General features: G+C 34.5%; 1 protein-coding gene and 1 long non-coding RNA gene across 7 annotated transcripts in view; one reads left to right on the top strand and one right to left on the bottom strand.

Annotated features, from left to right (window-relative positions):
• The window catches only part of KAT6A (lysine acetyltransferase 6A), a 146,500-nt gene that overhangs the window by 40,388 nt on the left and 81,645 nt on the right, over positions 1-24,467 (top strand). The gene's annotated exons all lie outside the window — the stretch shown is intronic.
• On the bottom strand, positions 9,870-24,358 carry LOC116421412. Its single transcript, XR_004231761.1, has 5 exons — positions 23,414-24,358; positions 19,576-20,410; positions 17,848-17,932; positions 16,168-16,293; positions 9,870-10,047 (listed from the first exon to the last, which is right to left on the bottom strand). It is a non-coding gene; the product is annotated as an uncharacterized LOC116421412 (long non-coding RNA).

Raw genomic sequence — 24,467 nt, 5'->3', positions numbered from 1 at the left:
TCATTTATAGTGAGAACGTCAAGGTTAATATGATATCTGTTTATTGGTCATTAAATAAAGATCTCACATTTAAAAGTCAGTGTTTACAGATGATCTAACAATTTGGGTGATTCTCAAGGTACCTATTGCTCCCTTTTCCTTTACTCTTTCACTGTCTTTGGAAAACCAGAAAGGAGGCTGAATAGGACTTCAGTTCTACTTTAATATTTTTAGCATTTTTTCCCTTTGTTTCCTGATTTAACATGGTTAAAAAAATCTGTCACCAAATGGCTACTTTGTTAATGAGACTCTTCATACTTAGTTAGCTAGATATCAGGAAAGCAAAATAGGTTTTGTCAGAACAGTCTTCAAGAAGCTAGGACTGTCCCTTCAAAGCCAAGATGAGGCAACATGAAATAAAATTATCATTGAGTCCAAGCTCGTTATTTTAAAGGGAACAAAATAGAGACATGAATGGGAAAAATGATTACATGAAGGTTATATAGTTAGCTAATGTCAAGATCAATAATTGAACCCATTTCAGCTCTTTGGAGCCTTCTACTCCTTCCATATATTTCAGACCTTACCTGAATTTTTGTAGAGAGATAAAAGAGTAAGAGGGAAATATAAATTAAACAGTATAGTACAGTTTAAATTTCAATATTTATGTTAGGGTGCTGCTGTTCTTCCAGTTGTTTATGCCTTTGGATTCATTCTTGAACCATCCTTTTTCAGTATCCCCATCAGTATCTGATTACTCTTATCAATTCTAGTACCTCACCATCTTTTTCATCCATCCTTTTTTTCATTCAAACACTCACCTGGTTTAGGTCATTTATCATGTTTTGACTGAACTACTACTGTAGTATTCTATTTTTCCTCTTGCTTTCCTCTCTCTCCTTTTGCCAATCTTTTGTACATAACTTCACTGTTTAAGAATTTCAGTAGTTTCCTGTTGCTTCCAGAATAAAATAAAAAAATCATCATTCTGATATTTAAAGCTATGTACAATCTAGCTCCCATCTGCTTTTCCAGAATTATTTCATTTATTTCCTCTTTCCTATATGTTTTTTCCAGCCAAAATGACCTATTAGAATTATTCCCTGAAGTAGTTATTCTATTACTTCTGTGTTTTTGGACAATTTCCTTCCTAAGGTAATAATTCACTGCTTCTTTATCTCTACCTCTAAAAACTCTTCTCTTGATTTTTGACTCAGTTCAGGTGACACCCCCTTCATGTGAACTTCTTCCTGATTCCCCCAGTTAGTCATCTCAAAATATCTTATGTTCATTTATACATGTAAATATTATATCAAGTAATTTGTGAGAAGGGAATGTTTAATTTTTTTGGCTTTATATTATGTCAGTGTCTAGCACACTGTAAATAGTAGATGCTTAATAAATGTTTTAGAATTGGAAAAATTTGACCGATAGGGCCTCAGGATTTTTTTTTATCTCTATTAAATAAGGTAATGATAATGAAGGGGAGTCTACCTAATCTCCAGGCTCAGCTTAAGTCCATTATTCCACTCCACTCCTTCCTAATTTCCTATGGCTATTATAACTTACACTACTATATTTCATAATTTCCTATAATTTTTCCTGATTATCTTATATTATCATGGTGTTCCCCATATGGATTGTAAGCTTTTTGAAGGCAAAGACTATGTCCTAGTGCTGAATGAGTAATAATAACCGTTCATGTTTATGTAGAATTTGATAGTTGATCTTCATAATAGCCCTTTACCAATATTTTTTTTACCAGTATTATCATCACCATTTTACATATTATTGATAATGGAAATAAATTGAAAAGATCTGACAATAAATGGAAAAGCACATAGTACAGGCCAAGCCTAGTGATTGCAAATGCGCTTCTCTTCCATGGTATTTACTTCTTAGTAAGTAGAAGGTTGGAAGTAGAAGAGTTGGAAGGCATAGACTTTATCTCACTCAAGCTTTTCTCTTTATTGATGGTGTGAAAAGTGACTGGTAGCTAATTAGCAGATCAGGGACTATGTATCTCAAGTGACCATACTCCCTTTTCCTTCTCCTTTCCTATCATACTTGACTGCATTCTAGTTGATTGCTTGATTAAAACAAAGCAGTATCAAAGTGCTGTAAATGCACAAACTCTGGATCAAACCTTTTTGTTTTTGAATTCCTTCATATTATATGTGTATTTCTTTTTTCTTATGCGGTGAGATTCATTTGAAGCAGATTGGATGTCATTTTCAGCAGCACAATATGTAGGAGTATGACCTTGAGCATGACAGGAATAGAAAGACTGGTAGTTTACTTGGTTAACTTACTATCCAGGGTGGGCTGTGCTTCTATGAATTTTTTTAAAAATTATAATTGTTGGATAGTAATCCACATATCTGAATAGTTGATACATGCTTTAATTTTATTATTATATTTTTAATTTTAGCTTTGTAGTTAGATAATAGAAGTTAGAGAAGGGATATTATTATTTTCCTTTTCCAGTTTGTGTAACTGAGATTTGCATCTTTTTTTCCCTCAAAAGTGGTAGTATACCTTATACCTTTTCACTCCCCATCTCCCTCTCCACATATACACACACACACACACACACACACACAAAAATGGAACACAACCTTTTGGGGGATAGGGAACATAAGGATATTTGTTCCTTCCAGTGCTTAATATAGTATCAGATGCATGGTAGATGCTTAGTGAATTCTTGTTGATGGAATTGATCACTTTAATTTTTAGAGTATCATTTTGTTTTGTTCATTGAGTAGCATATTTGTGGCTGGCTAAGGGTCAACAAATCACAACCTCACACTGGCATTTTGCAGGGTAGTTGTTGTTTTTTTCTGCAGGGTAGAGAAAATTTTTTTCTTTGCTGAATTCAGAGTTTTTAAAACTGAGTCATTGGCTGTGAATCAAATCTTTAATTAAAGGCTTTCTTCTTTCCATAGGCTGTTCTCTTCTCTGCAGTTGTCTTTGGGTGGGGTATGTGTGTGCAGTCTTTGAATCTGTGTAGCGCGTTGGCTTTCTAGACATCCTTTGTATAGTAACAGCATGTGCTGAGGGACTGGCAGCCTGTAAAACATTCTCCCTCCACTCCCCTTCCTCCCCCCACATACCCCCAATCCCTGGATATGGTGACATTACATAGATAAATGTGCTTGCTAGAAAACAGCAGAAGGAGTTGAATGTCTGCCAAAAATTTGCAGCATGAAACTGAGCTGGCTGCTTTCAGCCTCGTTTTCCTGATCTCTCATTGTGTGTATGCAGTCTGCACTTGCCAGGGCTTTCCTTGTTGAGCATTACGTCAATATATTCTCCACCCTTATTGCATTGCTTTCTCTGATATAATGCTCCATATCCTCTCCCCTAAGACCCATTAAATACTTTAAAGTTGTCCTTATATTGTTGTAAAGGTGAAATTGAAGCTATACATTTTTACTATAAACCTCAAAAAGAAAAATTTAAATTATTGAATAAAAGTATGTTAATTTAATTTGATAGTTTGGGGATATATATGTGTATGGAGGTTTTTTATTTTTATTTTATCAGTAATGGTAGTGGATTAGGGAGTCTGATGCAGATAAAATAGTGTACATTGGCAAATACTGACTGTTAGTGTGCTATGAATTCTCCTTGTCAAGAAAAGTACCTTCCTAATGTCTTAGGAAACTCGTTGTCCTTTCCAAGGTAACTTGGTGGAATTTTTTTTTTTTTTTTTAAATATGTGTAGATCAGCATCAAAAACACTTATTCAGGGCTTTGGGTACAGAAAATTGATTTTATTTATTCCTTTTTTCTTTCCTAAGCTGAAATCTATTTTGGAATGAATGAAGGGAAAAAGGAAGAATATGAGAGTTAGAAAGTTTTGCTTATTTTACATGCTAAGAATGAATTTAAGAGTTCATTAGACAAAGTATGTACAATGAATTGATGATTTTATGTTACTCGAAAAACTTTTCCTTTCAAAAGTTTAGTAAGGCTACTAGACTTGTATATCTGAAAAATATTTGACTAAACAAGCATTCTGGGGAATCTCTCTAGTTCCTATTACTGAGGAAGCTGAAGCTAGTGGATTTCTTGAACTTTAAAACTCTGTGAAACAGTATTAAATAGATGACACTTTTTTTTTTTGATGAGACAATTGGGATTAAGTGACTTGCCCAGGGTCACACAGCTAGGAAGTGTTAAGTGTCTGAGGCCAAATTTGAACTCAGGTCCTTTTGACTTCAGGGCCAGTGATCTATCCATTATGCCGCCTAGCTGCCCCCTAAATGGATCACACTATTGTGCTAAGGGGCAATGGGGTTGTGAAACCAAAGGAATGGGAAAAGAAGCTAAAGCACCCACAAATTGACTACCAGGTTAAGTCAACAAATTAAGTATTTATTATCAGATATGTATTAGATATTGTATTAAGTTCTAGGGATACAGAGAAAGGCAAAAGTGATTGCCCTTGAGTAACTCACTATTTGGAGGAGACAATATGTAAACCACTATGTACCAACAAGATATATACAGGAGATTATAAATTGGAGCTGTCTCAGAGAGAAGATATTAACATTAAGGAAGAGTAGGGTTGGCTTTTTGCTGAAATATGATTTTAGTTGGAACTTGAAGGAGGCTAAAGAAATAAGAGGTAGAGGCAAGGAGGGGAGGGAATAGTAGGCACGAGAGACAGTAAAAAAAAATATGCATGGATTGTAGAGATAGTTTCTTTATACAAGAAATGGCAAGGAGTCCACAGGCATTGTATCATAGAGTTCATGAGGGGAGTAAGGTATAAGAAGAGTGGAAAAAGATATAAAGGGTTCTAGGTTATGAAGAGGTTTTAAAAGCCAACAGAGGATTTTATATTTTAGGCGACCAGTGGAATTTATTGAGCAGGAAGTGACATGGTTATTCTTGTACTTAACACAATCACTTTGACAACTGAATGGAAGATGAACTTGGCAAGGGATAGTATGAATCAGGAATACCAAGCAGAAGGGGCAATGTAATATAGTTCAGGTGTGAAATGATGAAGACTTATACTGGAGTTATAGCAGAGTCAGAAGAGAGAAGGAAATAATGTAAGAGATGTTAAGGAAGAGAAGTTTTCCAGGCCTTGACAACAGATTGGACAGGAGGGGATGAAAAATTGAGGCATGAAGGATAACAGCCTGGGTGCTTGACTGAGTGACTCAATAGAAATAACAAAGTTAGGAATGGGGAGGAAGGAAGATAATGGGTTCAGTTTTGGACATGCTGAATTTAAGATGCCCATGGGATATTCTTTTCAATATATCCAAGAGGAAGTTAGAGGTAGCAGAAGACTGAAGATCAGAGAAGTTTGGGCTACATGAGTAGATTTGTTATGTTTTGTTTTGTTTTGTTTTTTTGGCTGAGGCAATTGGGGTTAAGTGACTTGCCTAGAGTTACACAGCTAGTGTTAAGTATCTGAGTCTGGATTTGAATTTCCTAATTTATAAGGCCCAACACTCTATCCATTGCACCATCTAGCTGCCCCCAACATAAGTAGATTTGAAAATAAGCCAGATAGATAAAATAATTGAGTCTATGGAAGTTGATGAGATCACCAAGGAAAATAGTGCAGAGGGAGAAAACAAGAGGGCCCAGAAAGAGAGCCTTGTGGGATATCAGCTGTTAGCAGGAATGATTTAAACAAATGATTTAAACAAAAATTTAGCAAAGGAGGCTTAAAAAGGAATGATCTGATAGATAGAAGAACCAGAAGAGAGAGGTGCTCTGAAAAACCTCAAGAAAAAGAAGTATCAAAGAGAAAATGGTGATTGATAGTGTGAGAGGTTGCAGAGAAGTAAAGAAGGATGATAATTGAGAAAAGGTCATTAGATGTGGCAATTAAGAAAATCTTATAACTTTGGGTAGAGCAGTTTCAGTTGAATGATGAGGTCAAAAGCAAGACTACAGAATTAAGAGAGTGAGAGGAAAAGAAACTGAAGGTACCTTTTGTAGAAAGCCTTCTCATGGAATTTAGATATGAAATAGAGGAGAGATGAGATTATAGTTAGCAAGGATGGATCAAGTGAGGATTTTTTTGAGGCTGGAGGCAATATATGGGCATGTTTATAGGCTGTGGGGAAAGAGGCTAATAGATAGGAAGAAAATGAAAATAAATAAGAATAGGGATGATACAGGGGGCCATCTGGTGGATGTGACAGGATGGAGTAAGATCACATGTACTGGGGTTTGTGTTGGCAAGTAGAAGGGCCACCTCTTCATGTGAAACAAAGCAGAAAGCATCAGTGTGATATTAGATGAAGAGGGGAGAAGGAAGGAAGGAAAGGAAAAGAGGCTGTTCTCAGTGAATGGCTTCAGTTTAGCAAATTGCACTTTACTTAGACTTCTCTTATACACATATCACATTCGTTTGTATTATGTTTATATTCGTGTCATATCTGTCAACTGTACTACGGAATCCAAATAGTCAAGGATTGTGTCTTTTTGAACATTTATAGCTCTTCAAACAGTGCTGTACACAAAGTAAATTATTAATAAATATTAATTGATTTAAATTGAATGAAAAGCATTGAGGTGGAAATATATAATCATGGTATAAGGAAACTAGTCTACCTGGAATAGATAGTCTTTGTCAGACTGAGATATTTTCATTTGTTTCTTGTTGGTACTAGAAAACAATATGCAGATTTTTGAGCATAAGAATAACATGAAGTAAGATCTTTTAGGTATTCATCCTTTAAATTATATGCAGTCAGAAGATAATGTTTTTGATATCTCTGATACATGTTTGCATATCCTTGAATGACATATCACCTAATTTAATTTAAGAACTACTTTTGAGTCAGAAACAAAATTATTTTTACAGTTGTTCCTAGATGTAGAAAAACAACCTGAAATGCTTCAAATTTGAAAAAAGAAAACTATTGATATTATGTAAGTAATAATGGATGGTTTAAAAATTTTTAGATCCTTATGTAATGACAATACACATTTTAAATTTTACAAATCTTGTTCTCTTTGAACTATCGGTTTCTTTTGTTGCTTCTTTTAGAGGTTTATTTCGATTCCATTTCCAACGATAATTCTTAACCAGTGGTTGCCTGCAAATTTATCCATGTCTTTAAAAAAATATATGACTGAATCCTTAGTTAAGGAAGGCTTCCTATGTAAGAAATGGAAGAAAGAATGTTGAGAATGATCAAAAAAATTTCAGAAGAATATGATTTAGCTGGGAATAGGGTAGAGTGGCCCTTGTATGGGGGGAGGGGTTGGTTTCAATTAAAGACTTAAAAAAAGACATACAATGAATCAGAATTTGTCAGCTGGAAAAAGGTATGGTTTTCTTTACTGTGAATTTTTTTCCAGAAAACACAAAGTTAGGAGAAATTACATTATAGGCAGCAACCAATTTCATAGGAACAATGTATAGATGTTGTAAATGAGTTATTGGAATGTCACTTTGAGCAAGGGTTTGAGACTTATGGTGGGGTTTGGTTTTAGTGCAGTAGGGATGGTGTTATTGTTGGGGGGAAGCAATATTGATCGGAACAGTCTTATGTGGGAATATACCTGTAGTGTATTCCAGTTAAGTTTTAGAAATAGAAAGCCCTGTTTCCCTATTGACTTCCATTTTTCTGAGGGGAAAAAGTTTTCCAAAGCAGATATAATTCATCTAAAGTCTTTAATTAGTTTCAGCAGAAAAAAGTGTTATGTTTAACAGTGTTACATGGAGCAATTAATTCCATAGGAACAAAGTTATAAATGGGCATTGAATGCCCTGACATTATAGTTGGAGTTCATAACTTTATGACATGATTTAATTATAGGGTGACTATGTAGGGTTTGCCCATTATTAGGAAGCTTTTGGTGAAAAAGAAGGTATGCTTATTAATTCATGATCATTATCCTGTAGTTATTTCAGTGCATTTAGTGGTTAGAGTCATAAGACTAAGAATACATGAACAAAGAACTTTAGAGGTAAAACAAATAAATAAGCATTTATTAAGTCATTGTCTTGTGTCAGTCACTATGATAAAGTGAAGGGGATACAGGGACAAAAAATAAAGAGTTCCTACCATCTAGAAGTTTTCATATAAGGAGATACAAAATAATTTTGAAGTAATAGAAGGACTTCCTCAAAAGCTTAGTGTAGTTTTAAAGTTTTTAATAGTTTAAAAACTGCACTAAGACTTTTGGGACAACCCATAACCCAGGAGTATTGCAGAGGTGGTGGAGAAGGCATTAGCAAATGGAAGGAACAATAAAGGCTTTGTGTAAAAGGTGGTATTTGAGCTGGGCTTTTGAAGAATCTAAGGTTTTGAAGAAGCAGAGATTTAGGAAGGAGTGCTTTCTGGTAATGGAAGGATGCATGATACAAAGGCAGAGGTGGAATGTTGTGTGATTGATTGCAAGTAGGATAATTTGACTTGACCGTAGAGTACATGAAGAGGCATGATAAGAAATGTTTGGAAAGATAGGTTTGGAGATTTTTTAATACCAAACATGTATTTGAGTTTGATCATAGAGACAAAAAGAAATTATGGTAGTTTCTTAAGTAGGGAAATGACATGGTTCAAACCTTTGCTTTGGAAGTACCCTTTTCACCTAATTGGAGAGAGAAGAGACTTGAAAACAGGTATCAATTAGGAGACTCTTCCTCTAATAATTCAGGCAAAAGGTGATGAGGACTTGAGTTGAAGAGATAGTAAAAAAAAAAAAAAAAAAAAAAAAAAAAAAATAACAGCTCCAAAACACCAAGCATCTATTATGTGCCAGGCACTGGGGATATAAAAAAAGGCAAAAGATAAGTACTCTATAAGGAGCTCATAAGTGAGACAACATGAAGATAACTGTGTACAAATAAGCTATCTATAGGGTAAATGGGAAATAATCAACATAGAGAAAGCACTAATTAAATGGGATCAGGAAAGGGTTCTTGTAAAAAGTAGAATTTTAGCTGGAATTTGAAGGAAGCCTGGAAAGCCAGAAAGATAGAGTTGAGGCATATCCTCATGTATGTCATGGAGAGCATCCCAGTCATGGCAGACAGTTTGTGAAAGTGCTCAGAGTCAGGAGTGTCAAGAATAGCAAGGAAATGCTTATGCTACAGAATAAAAGATAATATGGAAAGGTATAAAGTACAAGACTGGAGAGGGATGGGGGAATCTAGATTATGAAGGGCTTTGAATATCAAGCAGAATTTTTTTAATGTTATCCTGGAGGTAATAGAGAGCCACTAGACTTTATTGAATAGGTGAGGAGTGGAAGAGAGTACAATCTATTTATAACTGCTCTTTTTTTTTTTTTTAAGCTTTTTATTTTTCAGAACATATATGCATGGATAATTCTTCGACAATTAACCCTTGCAAAACCTTGTGTTCTAATTTTCCCTTCCTTCCTCCACCCCCTCCCCTAGATGTCAAGTAGTCCAATATATATTAAACATGGTAGAAATATATGTTAAATCTAATATATACATGCATATTTATACAATTATCTTGCTGCACAAGAAAAATCAAATCAAACTGGAAAAAATGAGAAAGAAAAAAAATGCAAACAAACAACAGCAGAAAGAGTGAAAATTCTATGTTGTGAATCACACTTAGTTTCCACAGTCCTCTCTGTATGTATATGGCAAGATCTTCATCACAAGATCATTGGAACTGTATACCTGCTCTTTAGAAAAGTTACTTGGGAAACTTGGAAGATGGATTGTAGCTAGGAGAGACTTGAGGCGGCCACACCCAACTGCAGGCCATTTCAGTAGTCTAGGTATGAGGAAATAATGCCCTTTACCAAGGTAAGGCCATTTGTTGGAAGAGAAAAGGAGTTATATTTGAGAGATATTAAGGAAGGAGGAAAATCAACTGACCTTGGCTACTGATTGGATTTAGGGAATGAGAGATAATGGGGAATTCAATCCACAAGACTTAACAGCTGATTTTGGATGTGGCTTATTTTACTTACAAGGAAACTGAGAGCCAAGAAGGTTGTGTTTTGCCCAATGTCACACAGGGATCCAGCAGCAGACCTGAGATTTGAACCATGAATCCAGCATTCTTTCCACTACATGTTCCTTTTATTTGTAATGTCCTAAAAGACAAAGAATACATTTTTAACTTGCTTGTTTCCCTTACAATCCCTTGAATGGTACTGATATATATATATATATATCATAAATTTAGACACTCAAAATAGAGTGTAGAATTTCCTTAAGAAAGAGAGATAGAGGGCAGAAGTTAGGAGAAACCTGAACATGAATATTAGTTGTCATTTACCAGCAGCTTCCCTTTTAACAAAGTCCCACAGTCTTCTTGGGCAAAACCTTAGAGGTAATATAGTCCAACTCCTTTATGGTACAGATAAGAGGATGAACCTATTTGGTTGAACTTGCCTTGGGTCAAGTAGATAGCCAGTGTCTGCCAAGTGGTAAAAATTTAAATATTTTTTGACTTTTAAGTGGCAAAGCTGGGATTCAAATCCAGGCCTTTTGGATTATGTAAACATAGCATCCATTGCAATGTATCATTTTTTGTTTAGTTGGTACTCAGTAGAAGCATGACAGGTTGATTGTGGTTGGCAAATAACTGCAGGATGAAGATTACAATACTTTGAGTCCTGTAACATTTTGAGAATTTTACAATATTTTTTTGATTCAAGGATTTTCCTCTGCTATTGAATATCCTTCTGGGCTGTCTGCCTTCATACTTTTTGAATTTTTTAAGTGACTAAGAATCTTCTAAACTAATACTTGAAATTCTTGAATTTAATTCAACTCTTTGTTCAAGAATTTATATTCTCTGTCTTAACTCCATTAGGAGCTATTGTTATAGAAAATTCCTTAAGTTTGAAGTTCTGGAAAATGAACTGTCCCTCACCTCCTCATCCTTTTTTGACTAGATTTCTAAGTTTGAAATTCTATTGTATGGTGAAAAATCCTTTTAAGAGGCAGGTGGGATTGAATCATATGTTAGTGATTTGAAGTTTAATAAATTTATACTGATTTTGAGATTTTCTTGGGTGTCACTTAGCCACATGGTAGATTATTTAATTTGTAGTTTGGAGAAAGTTTAAAAGTAGAGAAAGAGGCACTAACTGTGTAGTTTGGAAAGGAAATTATAATTAATTATGCACAAAGTATAGACTGTTGGTTACTGGAGAACATTCCATCAGCCATTGTATAAAATTCTAAAAAGGTATGATTAATGGGGTTTATTACTGTTAATAATAATTATTATTATTGATTTTGTAGAGCCAGGATTACATTAAAAATGTAGACCTATTGTAAAAAGGGAAATTTACTTTTTTTTTTATTTTTTTTTTATTCAATAGCCCTTAATTTACAGGATATATACATGGGTAACCCCACAGCATCAACAATTGCCAAACCCCTTGTTCCAATCCTTCACCTCTTACCCCCCCCCACCCCCTCCCCCAAATGGCAGGATGACCAGTAGATGTTAAATATATTAAAATATAACTTAGATACACAATAAGTATACATGACCAAAACATTATTTTGCTGTACAAAAAGAATCAGACTCTGAATTATTGTACAATTAGCTTGTGAAGGAAATCAAAGATGCAGGTGTGCATAAATATAGGGATTGGGAATTCAATGTAATGGTTTTTAGTCATCTCCCAGAGTTCTTTTTCTGGGTATAGCTAGTTCAGTTCATTACTGCTCCATTAGAAATGATTTGGTTGATCTCGTTGCTGAGGATGGCCTGATCCATCAGGACTGGTCATCATCTAGTATTGTTGTTGAAGTATATAATGATCTCCTGGTCCTGCTCATTTCACTTAGCATCAGTTCATGTAAGTCTCTCCAGGCCTTTCTGAAATCATCCTGTTGGTCATTTCTTACAGAACAGTAATATTCCATAATTTTCATATACCACAATTTATTCAGCCATTCTCCAACTGATGGACATCCATTCAGTTTCCAGTTTCTAGCCACTACAAAAAGGGCTGCCACAAACATTCGTGCACATACAGGTCCCAAAAAGGGAAATTTACATTAGATTTAAAGAAACATTCATAAGAATTTGATTTATCCAAAAGTGAAATGGGTTGTGGTGGAAGTTGTAGATTCCAGTTTACTGGATATCTTGAGACAAGACAGGGATTTTCACAACCACTTGTTTAATACCATGTAGTAAGTGATTTTTTAAAGGTGTGATTTGCATTATATGGCTTCTCAGGTTTTTCCCCATCTAATTCTGTGATAATATGACATAATAATTGACATATATATATATAATGTTTGGAGGTTTACAAGGTATTTTACATATATGATCTCATTTCTGTTTTTAGAACAACCTTGTGAAAGAAATGTCATATGATATTACGATCATCACTATTTTATTTTACAGATCATAGGTCATGAATTTAGAGTTAAATTTAGACTAATACCTTCATTTTACAGAAGAGAGAGAGAATTGTATCCCAGGGATGTAAAGACTTTCCAAAGAGCAAATTGATGGTAAATGATAAAACCGAAATTCTCTGCTGACTTCCACACTCTATCTCCCTTTCTTAGGAGTTCTAGAATCTGTTCTAGGATTTGTCCTGACTTTAAAATTATAATTGAGATATACATTGATTAGTTATTCTCTTTCTGTGGTGGGGTTAAAGGATGTTCACTTTATATATTATGTAAGCCCATTGCTAAAATTAAATTGTAGGTGGTTTTTGTATTGTTTAAGTACTATTTGGAATCACAGCTATTACAAACCAGATTAGTTCACCAAGTCTATCCCACAGTAAATCTTCAGGTTTTAAAGGATGGAAGAGTAGCAAATTTTATTCTAGTTATTAGATTATCTTTCTGATTTATAAACATATTTTGGAAATGGAGTCTAATAAGAATAAATCAAGGGAAAACTATTATAGTTAAACAATGTTTTATATACTTTTTATTATTAATTTGCTGTGAATTTCATACATATAGAATGTGACCTTGTTGAGGGATATTTTGTCTTGTATCCCTACTGCCTAACAAAATACCTGGAATTTAATAGATGCTTAATTTAGTAGTATTGTTTTCTTAGATCTAAAAGAAATTCGGGTGTAACTTCATTTCTTTATTTTTTGTATTTCTTTCATAAATTTGTTGTTTCAGTTATGTGCATTACCAGTGCAGATGATAACCTTTTTACGGTATTTCCTTATAATTTTTCCTTAAAAAGTTTGCTCTTTTAATTGAAGATTTGTTTAAGGTCTTTTGTAACATTTCAGTGTTATCATTTGAACACTCAGGCTTCTATGAGTATGTGTCTGCTTGTGGGTGTGTGCACACAAAACATAAATACATACATGCACACACATATTTACTCATTTGTCTTTATATCACTATACTTTAATTTTTCTCTACCCCCGCCCCTCATTGAACCATCCATTATGACCAAAAAAAAGTTAGGTTAAAATATCCAGTCTAGTGACTAAATCTGACAAAGCATATATATATATATATTACATTACTCAGGCTTATTTTTGATTTGTGATTAATCCACTCCTTTTTTTTTTTTTTAATCACTATTTTGTGGTTAATTTCTTTTTACCAATTCTTTCATCCAAGTCATTTTTGACCACCTTGTGTAGCCTATTTTCAGTGTCCCATTTTACATCATTTCTAAGTTCATAATTTTGTTTGTACAGATTATGGTTCCTTATTCATAGGTATATATAGCATCACTAGAAGGGTACTGGTATTAAGAAGATAGGATTTTGTTGTCAGGGGACATTAGGAATAATTGAAAGTACTGCATAATTTGTCTAGTACAATTAAGTATGCTCCCTTCTTTCTGTTTAATCCTGGGATCAATTTGTTATCCTTCCGTTTACTGGTAGAGTTGTTCAGTGGGTTGACTATATAATTCCAATTTTATAACATGGTGTATATTTATTCTTTATAAGTTTGATTTTTCTTTTATCCTTTGTTAGTTTGAGTGAGTGTGTATTGAGGTCAGGAGGCCTGCAGTATTTGGGATTTTGATGCAGTTAGTACTAGAATAGTGTCTTGCTCATCAGGAATGTTTGGAAGACCTTACCTTCTCTTGGGAATTCCTCTCCTGTTTGGGTTCTGCATCCTAACAGTAGGAGATGATTCTTGAACATATGCCTTTTTGTTTTATGTCATATGTAGATACTGATAAAGGATGGGTTATTTTAAAATTTCCCTTTTTGTTATTGTGAACTTGATAAAAATAATAGTATGTATTTATATATGTGTGTGTGAATATATATAATATGCATATGTATATATATATGTGTATTAGTATAGTGTTTTAAAGTTTGCAAAGTGCTTTATAAATATTATCTCATTTGATCCTCACAATAACCTTGGGAGATAAATGTTATCATTATCCTTATTTTACAGATGAGGAACCTGAGGCAGATAGAGTTTAAGTGACTTGCCCAGGGTCATACAGCTAGTAAGTATCTAAGGCAGGATTTGAATTTAAGTTTTTCTGAATTAAGTTCACTGTGTCACCTAACTATTTAGAATAGAAAAAGAGGACTATCTGTCTGTCTGTCTATCTATCTATCTATCTATCTATCATTTGACATGGTAGTTCCTACATTGTCCACTTTATCTCACTTTCATTCTGTATTTCATTTTGTTCTCTTCTGTGTATATATTTTTAATGATTCTTTTTCTTCCTTTAAAAAAAAGTGTCACTAATACTACCATTCCTACTTTCCTCTCTCCAAATAAGTAAAGCTTTTCTTATTACAAATAAGTCTAGTTAAGAAAAATAAATCCACACATTGACCTTATTTGAGAATGGAATACCTGACTTTAAATCTAGTCTTAACCTATTATTAGCTGTGTGACCGGGGCAAATCACTTAATGTCTGTTTGCCTCAGTTTCATCAAGTGTGAAATAGGGTACCGAATGGCACCTATCTTCCAGGATTGTTGGGAAGATCAAATGAAATATTTGTCAAACACATAATACAATGCTCTCTCTTTGTCGTCATCGTCTTCCTCCTCCTCCTCCTCCTCCTCCTCCTCCTCCTCCTCCTCTTCTTTCTCACGATGATTCATTACCAATTCTGCCCATCAGTCTTTTGGACTTAAAAACTATGACTGGTGCAATGACTAGTTGGTTTTATAGTCTTTCACAATTGTTTTCCTTTATATTACAGTCATGGTATAATTTGTTCTGATTTTGTTCACTTTACTTATCACTCATCAGTCTATATAAGTCTTTTTTTTTTTTCCCCTTTTGAATACAGCACTTTAATAAATTTTTTTTTTAAACATTCAGTTGTAAAATTTTGAGATTAAATTCTCTTCCTCCCTCCAGGTCCTCCCCCACCCATTAAGAAGACCAGCTATATGTTTCCTGTTACACAAGTGTGGAATTAATGCAAAACATTTCCATATTAATACCATATTGTTAAAAAAAAGCAAGAAAAATAAAAGGGGGGGTAGGAAATACTGCATTCAGACTTTTATCAATTCTTTCTCTGGAGGAGCATAGTATTTTTATTTTTCATCAGGAATCTTTTAGAATTCTTGGGGTCATTGTATTGATTCACAATTGTTTATCAGTACAACATTGTGTAATTGTTGGTATTTCCTTAGTTTTCAATTCTTTCCCACTAAAACGAGCTGCTATAAATATTTTTTAATATATGGATCTTTCTCTTTTTTCTTTGATTTTTTTTGAGAGACAGGCCTAGCAATGATCTTGTGTTAAAGAGAATGCACAGTTTTATAGCACTTTGGGCATGGTTTCAAAATATTCTCCAGAATGTTTTCTAATTAGTATATGGTGTGAATTATTGGTATATGTCTTTTTTCTGCCAGTCTACTTTCCATTTTTTCTCAGAAGTTTTTGTTGAATGGTGAATTCTTATACCTAAAGCTTATGCTTTGGTTTTTATCAAATATTAGATTACTGGAGTCATTGTCTACTTAATCTCTTCCATTGATCACTATTTCTTATCCAAATACCAGATTGTTTTGATGGTTACCCTTTATAGTATAATTTGAAATCTAGTACTACTAGGCCTTCCTTCACTTTTTTTTCATTGATTTCCTTAAAATTCTTGATCTTTTTATTCTTCCAGATAAAAGTTAGTATTTTTCTAGTTCCATAAAATAACCTGTGAGTAGTTATAGTAACATAACACTGAATCTATTAATTTAAGAAGCATGGATCTTATTATTTTCTTCTCGTTCTATACAAATTAACTTACTGATGTTGGTGATCTCATCAACTTCTGTGAATTTAATGACCATCTCTTTGCTGATCATTCTATGCCAGGGTTCTTAAACTTGTTCCCTCTGCAACTCCTCTTCACCTGAAATGTTTTCATTCAACCCTGGGGATATAGATTTATAAAATAAATATACAAATCAAATATTTACTGATAATAAGTCCCAATTTCTAGTCACACCCATAGTTTAAGAAACTTTGCTCTATGCTAGCTTAATCTTTTTTTCTGATCTCCAATTTCACACCTCTAGATGTCCAGTAGACACCTTAAACTCAACATATCCAAAACTGAAATATCTTTTCTCTCTAAACTTTACCCTTCTCTTTTCTTTTACTACTGAAGTTGCTACCATCCTTCCAATTCAGTAGGCTCACATCATAGGTGTTATCCTCAATTCCTCATTGTCTCTCACCTTATATTTAAACTTTTACCAAGGCATATTGGTTCACCTTTATATCATCTTTTGAATATATCCCCTTATTTTTCCTCTCATACTATGCTCTGGTACAGGTCTTTTATTGCCTCATGCATGTACAAATACAATAGCTTACTTATTGGTCTACCTGCTGTATGTCTCTCTCTCCTATAATCCATCCTCTCTTTGGCCACCAATCTGACCATGTAACAACCTAATCAATAAATTTCAGTGGCTCCTTCATGGCTCCAGGATTAGACACAAAATTCTGTTTGGCATTCAAAGCTCCTTCATAACATAGCCTTGAAGTCTTCTTGCATATTATTACCTACTATGTTTTCAATTTAGTGACAATGACCTCTTTGCTGTTCCATGAACATGATCTCTTGTCTTTGGGCATTTTCTCTGCCTATTTTCTCATACTGTATTAAGGACCATGCCTAGGTGAAGGGGCAGATCAATTCTCCCAGAGCTTTCACAATTGTGAATCATAACATCTGAAGGAGTTGCAAAGCAGCCTTTACTGACACAGGTGTTGCTTGTGGACTGGGAATGAAATAAGTTGGAGGCAGAAGGAAGAAGGGAGAGATCAGAGAACAGCAGCAACTCAGTCTCCTTGTATCATAATCATCCTCTCACATGAAGAGATCTATTCTACAAGTCTGTGTTAGACCTCCAGCAGCCACTGGCAGGTGGCTCCCATAATGTTCTTCCTCCTTATCTTTGTCTTTTGGCTTTCCTGCTCTGTTTGAGCCTTAACTAAAATCTCATCTTCTATAAGGAGCTTTTCTCAACCCCTCTTAATTCTTATGCCTTCTTGTTCTAATTCACTTTGTATATATGCTCTATGTGTGTGTGTGTGTGTGTGGTGAGTGAGTGAGAGAGAGACAGAGACAAAGGGGGGGGGAGGGAGAAGGGGGGAGAGAGAGAGAGAATTTGCAAATATTTATTTGGTTATTGCAAGCTCCTTGAGGGGAGCTAATTGTTCAGTCCTTGAGGAGAACTAATTGTTTTTTATCTTTGATAAAGTAAATCCATGTATGAGTGAAATCTCATTTATGATGCATTTATGATGGTTAGTTTTTTGTTTCTTTCCATCATAACTTTTTTTTTTTTCTGAGACAATTGGGGTTACGTGACTTGCCCAGGGTCACACAGCTAGGAAATGTTAAATATCTGAAGCCAGATTTGAACTCAGGTCCTTCTGACTTCAGGGCTGGTACTCTTATCATTGTGCCACTTACCTGCTCCCATCATAACCTTTTTCATTTTTCTTCCTCTTCCCCTGGCCATCTTTTTTTCTGTACAAGTAGGTGGGTGGAGTGGGGGCTTTGAGAAAGAAAAGAAATCAATGATTAATACTGATAATTTATGATTGAAGTGATCTGTTTTCACTTTTATGTTTTTCCTTTTTTGTTTGTTAAGTCAGATTCCAGTCTGTTTTTTTTATACTTTTTTTCCCTTTTTAATCTGACTCACCCTCCAAAGTATCTGATTATACCTTTTCTGTCTCTACTCTCCTTCTTATAGATCCCTCTTTCCTGTATCTATTCCTGTCAGTTTTTTCACTAAACTTGAGGTGAAAAAAAGAGAGAGAGACAAAGAGAATGAGAGAATTCAACCTTCCTTCTTTTGGCTTGGATAATAAGTCAAGTTTATGAAATGTCTGTTCTTTCTCTTCCTCTAATTCTCAAATACCCTTACATAAGTAGATATTCCTCATTTCTTTTCCAATGTATTCTCTCCCCCCTCCCTCCTTTCTTTACACTTTTAATACTAACAAAAGAGAACAGCTCTATATTGGATGCTGTTTTTCTGACTGAATTCTCTGTGTAGCCTTTGAAGACAGAATTTTTAGGGGACATGTTTCTTTTCCTTCTATTAGATTGTGATTTTATTATCATTTAGTCCCTTCCACTTCCTCATTTTTTTTAACTTTTAGAGATTTCTTTTGACTCCTGAATTTGCATTTTAGAATTTCTACTCAGTTTAGTCCTTTTCATTAGGAATGCATGAAAGTCCTATTCTGTGAAAGACCATTTTCTTCTCTAAAGTAATAAACAATTTTGGAGGGTGATTCCGTTTTTGTTTATAAGTCTCTTAAGCATTTTGGAATATTTTATTCCAAAATTTTCTTTCTGTTATAGTTACTCTATCCACTTAAAGTCCATAGTTAATTCATTAATTAACAGTTTTTAAATTTGATTATGCTTTAGTTCAGTCTATTAAATTCTCATTCTTAAACCTGTTTTATTTTTATTTTTATTTCTTTTTATTATAGCTTTTTATTTAACAAAACGTATGCATAGGCAAAACCTTCTGTTCCACCTTCTCCCCTCCTTCCCCCCACCTCCTGCCCTAGATGGCAAGTAGTCCAATACATGTTAAATATGTTCAATTTGTTTTTCAGGGCTTTTTTGTTGTTTTTTTAATAGTGGATAATCTTACATTTTCTTCTATTTACAGTCATTTGACTTTATTCTAATCCTTATTGTTTTATGGAGCCATTGAATTCCATTTGGCTTATTTTCTTTCTTTCTTTCTTTCTTTCTTTCTTTCTTTCTTTCTTTCTTTCTTTCTTTCTTTCTTTCTGTCTGTCTGTCTGTCTCTGTCTGTCTCTGTCTCTCTTTGTGTGTGTCTCTCTCTCTTTGTCTCCTTTTCTCTGTCCTCTCTCTGTCTGTCCTTCTCTCTCTCTGTCCTCTCTCTGTCTGTCCTTCTCTCTCTCTCTCTCTCTCTCCCCTTGTTTCTCTCTTCTTGTCTCTCTCACTCTCTGTCTCTCTCCCCCTCCTTGTCTCTCTTGTCTTTCTCTCTCTCTCTCTCTCTCTCTCTCTCTCTCTCTCTCTCTCTCTCTCTCTCTTTCTTTTTTTCTTTTTCTTTCACTTCAAACACTCTTAGTTTCAGTTTTTTTATTTCTGCATCTTGTGGTAAGACCCATTTTTCTTCCTTTTACTCTTTCCCCCCCCTGGATTTACCTTGTAAGCTTCTCTTAATTTTTAGTATTTCTTTGTTGAATTTAGTGTTTTCTTCTCTTTACTCATATGTTTAACTCCTCTTCTTAGTTTGGGATTTTGTGCCTGGGCAAGTGCTTTCCAGTACTCTTGGATAGTATGTATATGCTTGTTTCATTTTCTCCTGTGTAGTCTTGGATGTCTTTGATACAATCAGCTTTGATGACCTGATTAGTACTAAATCTCATTCTCTGCTTCAATCTCTTGGCAGTTCAATTTGAATTTTGGTCTCAATGAGGTTCACTTCTTTCCTGTGCTTAATCTCTTAATTTCTGAGTTGGTTCTACTCTTTGTCGTGCCTCTGATAGGCTCTGTATGGATGTTGTAGCTCAGTTTGGCCTTAGTTCTTTTTATACTACTACTCTATTCCCCCTTCCACACATGTACATGCACCAAGTTAGTCTTTTCTCCTGCTGTGGTTGTCAGAGCTCTATAGCTGAGCCATGTCTCCTTTCACAATGACTTGTGAGCCCTTTGATTTCTGTTCGAAGCAGTCCAGACCTGATTTCTGGCTTGAGACTCCCCAGTTGTAGCTTTCCTTAGTTTGCAACTCTCCATTCCAGATTACCAGCTGGCTTCAGGACTATTTGATGGAGTTTGAAAATCCTTTTCTTGGCATGACCCTCTCCTAACGAAAGTTAGGCTTCCCTCTACTATGGCTTTCTTTGTCATCCTTTTGTGCAGTTTTGCATTGAATGGAGCAACTGGTTTCTATTTCTCTTTGGTTATCTTAATCATTTGCTTATGTATGTATCTTTTCAGATATTAGCTGAAACTTACGTAGGAGATCTGTGTGCTTCTGTGATTTTAACAGAAAGTGAAAAGATTGCTCAGTTAGACAAAGTTGTTTAAACAGGTTATATTGGAGCTATTGTAACCTAATGTCACATGGCACAGCTAGAGACTCAATCCAGGAGTCAGAGAAACTTGTATTCAAATGTTGTCTCTGACCCATATTGATGGTGTCATCCTGGGCAAGTCAATCTCTCAGGACCCTAGACAACTCTAAGCACATAGTCTAAAAAGAGCATTTATTAAGTGTTTACTGTATGTCAGGCACTGTAGTAAAGTGCTAAGAATACAAATATGAGCAAAAGCAGATATAGTCCCTGTCCTTAAAAAGCTTAAATTCTAATGTATTAAAGGAAGCTGAAAGTGGGAGAGAGGGTGAAGATGCTTGATGCCGGGACATGGAGGAGAAATCTGGAGGAGCACAGCTTAATAAGAAATGAAAAGATGGTTGGGTTGAGTGCCTTCCTTAAATGGAACTTCTAGAAAGAGCCAGCCAGTCAGCAGCAAGAGTCCCAGGAGCAGAGGAGTATTTCTGAAGTTTGAATTAGTGAATGCAGGGCTGAAATGATCATACAAGGTATAGAACTTGCAGTAGGCATGAAGGAACAGATTAATAAGTTACACCTAAAAGTTTCTGGATTTAGTCTCATATCAATGAAATCACAGATGGGTTGGAAAGCAAAACAAAACCCAATGATATAACATTTCATTTGTGTGTGTGTGTGTGTGTGTGTGTGTGTGTGTGTGTGTGTGATGATTTTCACATCCTATAGCTTTTGATGAAAATATTTATGACTATTGATTTGAAATTTTTGCATATTCTCCAAGCAATTGGTCACATTCATTCCTTTCTCATTCATTCTATGAGCTTTTCTTAATCTTAAATCTTGGATCTTCCCCCCCCCCCCCCCCTTCCTGTTTCTATTCTATGTTACCTTAGGATCAAAGTCATCAAAAATGTTGTATATTTTGACTTGGTTTGGAAAATCTTATTTTTAATTTTTCATAGAACCATTTCCACTTTATTCTCTGCATCAGATATAAATTGTAACCTTTCTTTGTGTTGATCTTTTTGCTTATTCTCATTATGACCACTGCAAGGTTAGATGATTTTTTTTTTCTTTTCTTTGGATACATAGTAAAACCAACTCTCAATTTCTTTATTTGCTTCTTTGTGAATCTTTTAGCTGAAACTTTTTTTGTGTGTGATATTTATACTGAGAATGTTAATGTTGACATTGTCCAATTCCCTTATATGAAATACTATGTCCTTCCCCTTTTTGTCTACTCAACCACTGCCAAAGAGCTAGATTACATAGGATTCAGGACCATTTTGTATTTTCTCTTTTTTCATAGGTTGTCAGACCAGAACATTTTATCATTTAATTGTCAGCTTTTTGGTAAATGCGCTCTCCATGGTCCTTGGAGAATAGTATTGGGCTTTATTATAAGATTGGTAGAACTTGCCAAAACTTGTGCTTTGCAGCTTTCGAATTTGTTCACTCAGTGCCAAGATAGAATTGGAAAAAGGCAGGAGGCATATTTAGGTTGGATATAAGTAAAAGCTTCTAATAATGAGAACTATTCAAAAGAGGAATGGTCTTCCTTGGGAAGTACAGAGGCTAGGTTACCACTTGTTCAGTACTTGCTAGAAGGGGTTTCTATTCAGGTATAGTTTGGTCTCTTTAATTACCTTCTAACCCTGAGGTTTTATTAAATTAATATCATTGTCAGTGGTGTAAAAATTAAAGATCAGAAATCTTTGGAGACAAAGAAATGTGCCCATACCAAATCAATCAGAGAAGTAGCTTAAGTAGAAAAAGCTATGCTAGCTTCAAATAATAACAGTTCAAGGGAATAGATATTCTTATCAGCTTCAATTTCTTTTAAAAATCTTTCCCAGTGCATCAAATCAGAATTTGTATATAATAATTCTGAAAGCTTCTAGAATAGGTATTTCCTTAATGCTGCCATCTGGTGGGTATCTGGGAAATATTTATTTGGTATTTGAGGGCAGCAGATGAAACAATTTAGAAAGTGTCATTTTCCTGTGGTTTATATGCACTTGGTAATTTTATGCTGCAAAGTGGCTAGTATCTAGCTGTTTAGACTCCTGCATGCTACTCACTTGTCTCTCTGCAGTTGATTGAGAAATATCAGCATGTTTTAAAAAAACAATATAGACATACATAAAATTTCAAAAAATTGCTGAATCTCCTAGCTACTTTAATTATATGTCTACCTATTTGCCATAAAATTTCCTCAAAATCTAGTATTAACTATCAATATGTTTATTTAGATAGGTTATAAAGACAAACATATATTTAAGATTAAAGTTATGAAAAAGTGTGGGAAGACATAGGAGAATTCCTCTTCTGTTTTGTACTTCATTAAAAACTTAGAAAGTGAAATTGTTTAAATAGCTTTGTAGCTCAAATAGTCTTAACTGAATACATTCAAGAGTCAAGCAGGTTCACAAATAGGTTGATATAGAAGATTTGCCATAACCTAGTAATGCTATATCATCAATCATTTTCAGGAAGAAAGCCTTACTTATGACCAAGATGATTTATTGAAATTATTTTAACTTGCAGTTCAAAAGCCAAATGACTAGTTTCAAATTGCCAATATTTCCTACTAAAATGAGTAGGAGGTGCGGAGGAAACACAGTTACAAACTATTTCAACTATCATTATCATCATATGTCATTAAAGTTGCTTTTGTATAATCATTTAGGTTCAATCTTATTTGGATAGATGTAAAGTGCATCATACTAATCTACGTTTTATCCATGTGATGAGTTTAAGAATGAACAGCAGTCAGCAATATTTAGATAACTGTGAATGTAACCTCACATATTAAAAAAAAAATTAAACATTTTATTCTTTCCAGTTTATTGGGAATATTAATTTAGGCCTATATGACTTTTTTTTAAACTTGAGAAATATACTTTCAGGCTATAAATTCAGTATTCTTTTGAAAAATGGTGGTAATGAATAGAGCAACTGACCTTGGAGTCAGAATCATCTGTCTGGAAACCTCACCTCTCTGACTCAGACTGGTTGTATGAACTTGAGCAATTCTCTTAATCTCTGTGCCATAATCAGATTTTTAAGGCTGATTGTTTAGTCATTGATCTGCATTGAAGAAGATGGTTTTCTTGACTTGAGTTGCCTACATTACTGAAATCACAGGTCCCTACCAACATAAAGGTCAGGATTCTTCTTATTTCAGCCTTGGTCATACTTTAACACATCAATTATTTCATGTTACTAACAAATGGGATGTAAAGTAGTCATCACTATAATGCTATACTTTAACTTCTAAGATAATAGGATTGTTGATTTAGAATTTAAAAGTTAACTAGTCTAACTTTTCATTTTTGTGTGAGGAAAGTAAGACCCAGAAGGGTAAAGTAGTTTGTTCAGGATTACATAGAAAGTAATTGACATGGCTGTAATTCAAACCTAGGTTATTCCAGGCTCCAGTTGCTCTTTTTCCTGTCCTAGGATAGTTTCCCATTTAATTGGTAGTGGAATAGTTGTATGTTTTCATCCCATTTTCTCTTTTATTTCCTCTTTTAATCTTCTTCTTTTGAGCATTGAGAAACAGAAACAGATTCACTTGGTATATTGTCAGGCTTAATAAATGTTAGTTAAACTGTAGTAACAGCTTTAGCTTACATAATTTTCTATACTATTTCTGTAGTTCCCTTCCTTTATCTTGTTCTCTCCCCTCCCGCCCTCCCCCAACAACTGTTTGATGCCTGATCCATCTGGCCAACATTTGGTTCTTTAATTTTCTGGTTGATTTCAGTTTCCTTTTGTCAACTAGAATGCTGATGTCACAATGAACCAACTTTCAGTATCATAGGTCATACAGTCAAAAGCTCACAAGATCTTACATTTAGAACTGGAAGGGGCCTCAGACTCTATCTTACAGATGAAGAAACTGAGGCTTAGAGAGATTGTAACTTGACTAATCTCATAGCTAGTAAGTATCATAGATGAGATTATTTCCCTGATTACCTAACTTCAAATCCATTTTTACCTTCTGTGCCATGT

Source organism: Sarcophilus harrisii, chromosome 2, assembly GCF_902635505.1.
Source record: "Sarcophilus harrisii chromosome 2, mSarHar1.11, whole genome shotgun sequence".
NCBI lineage: Eukaryota > Metazoa > Chordata > Mammalia > Dasyuromorphia > Dasyuridae > Sarcophilus > Sarcophilus harrisii.
The sequence above is the reverse complement of the archived record's forward strand: the minus strand, read 5'-3'. Positions and strand labels throughout refer to the sequence as shown.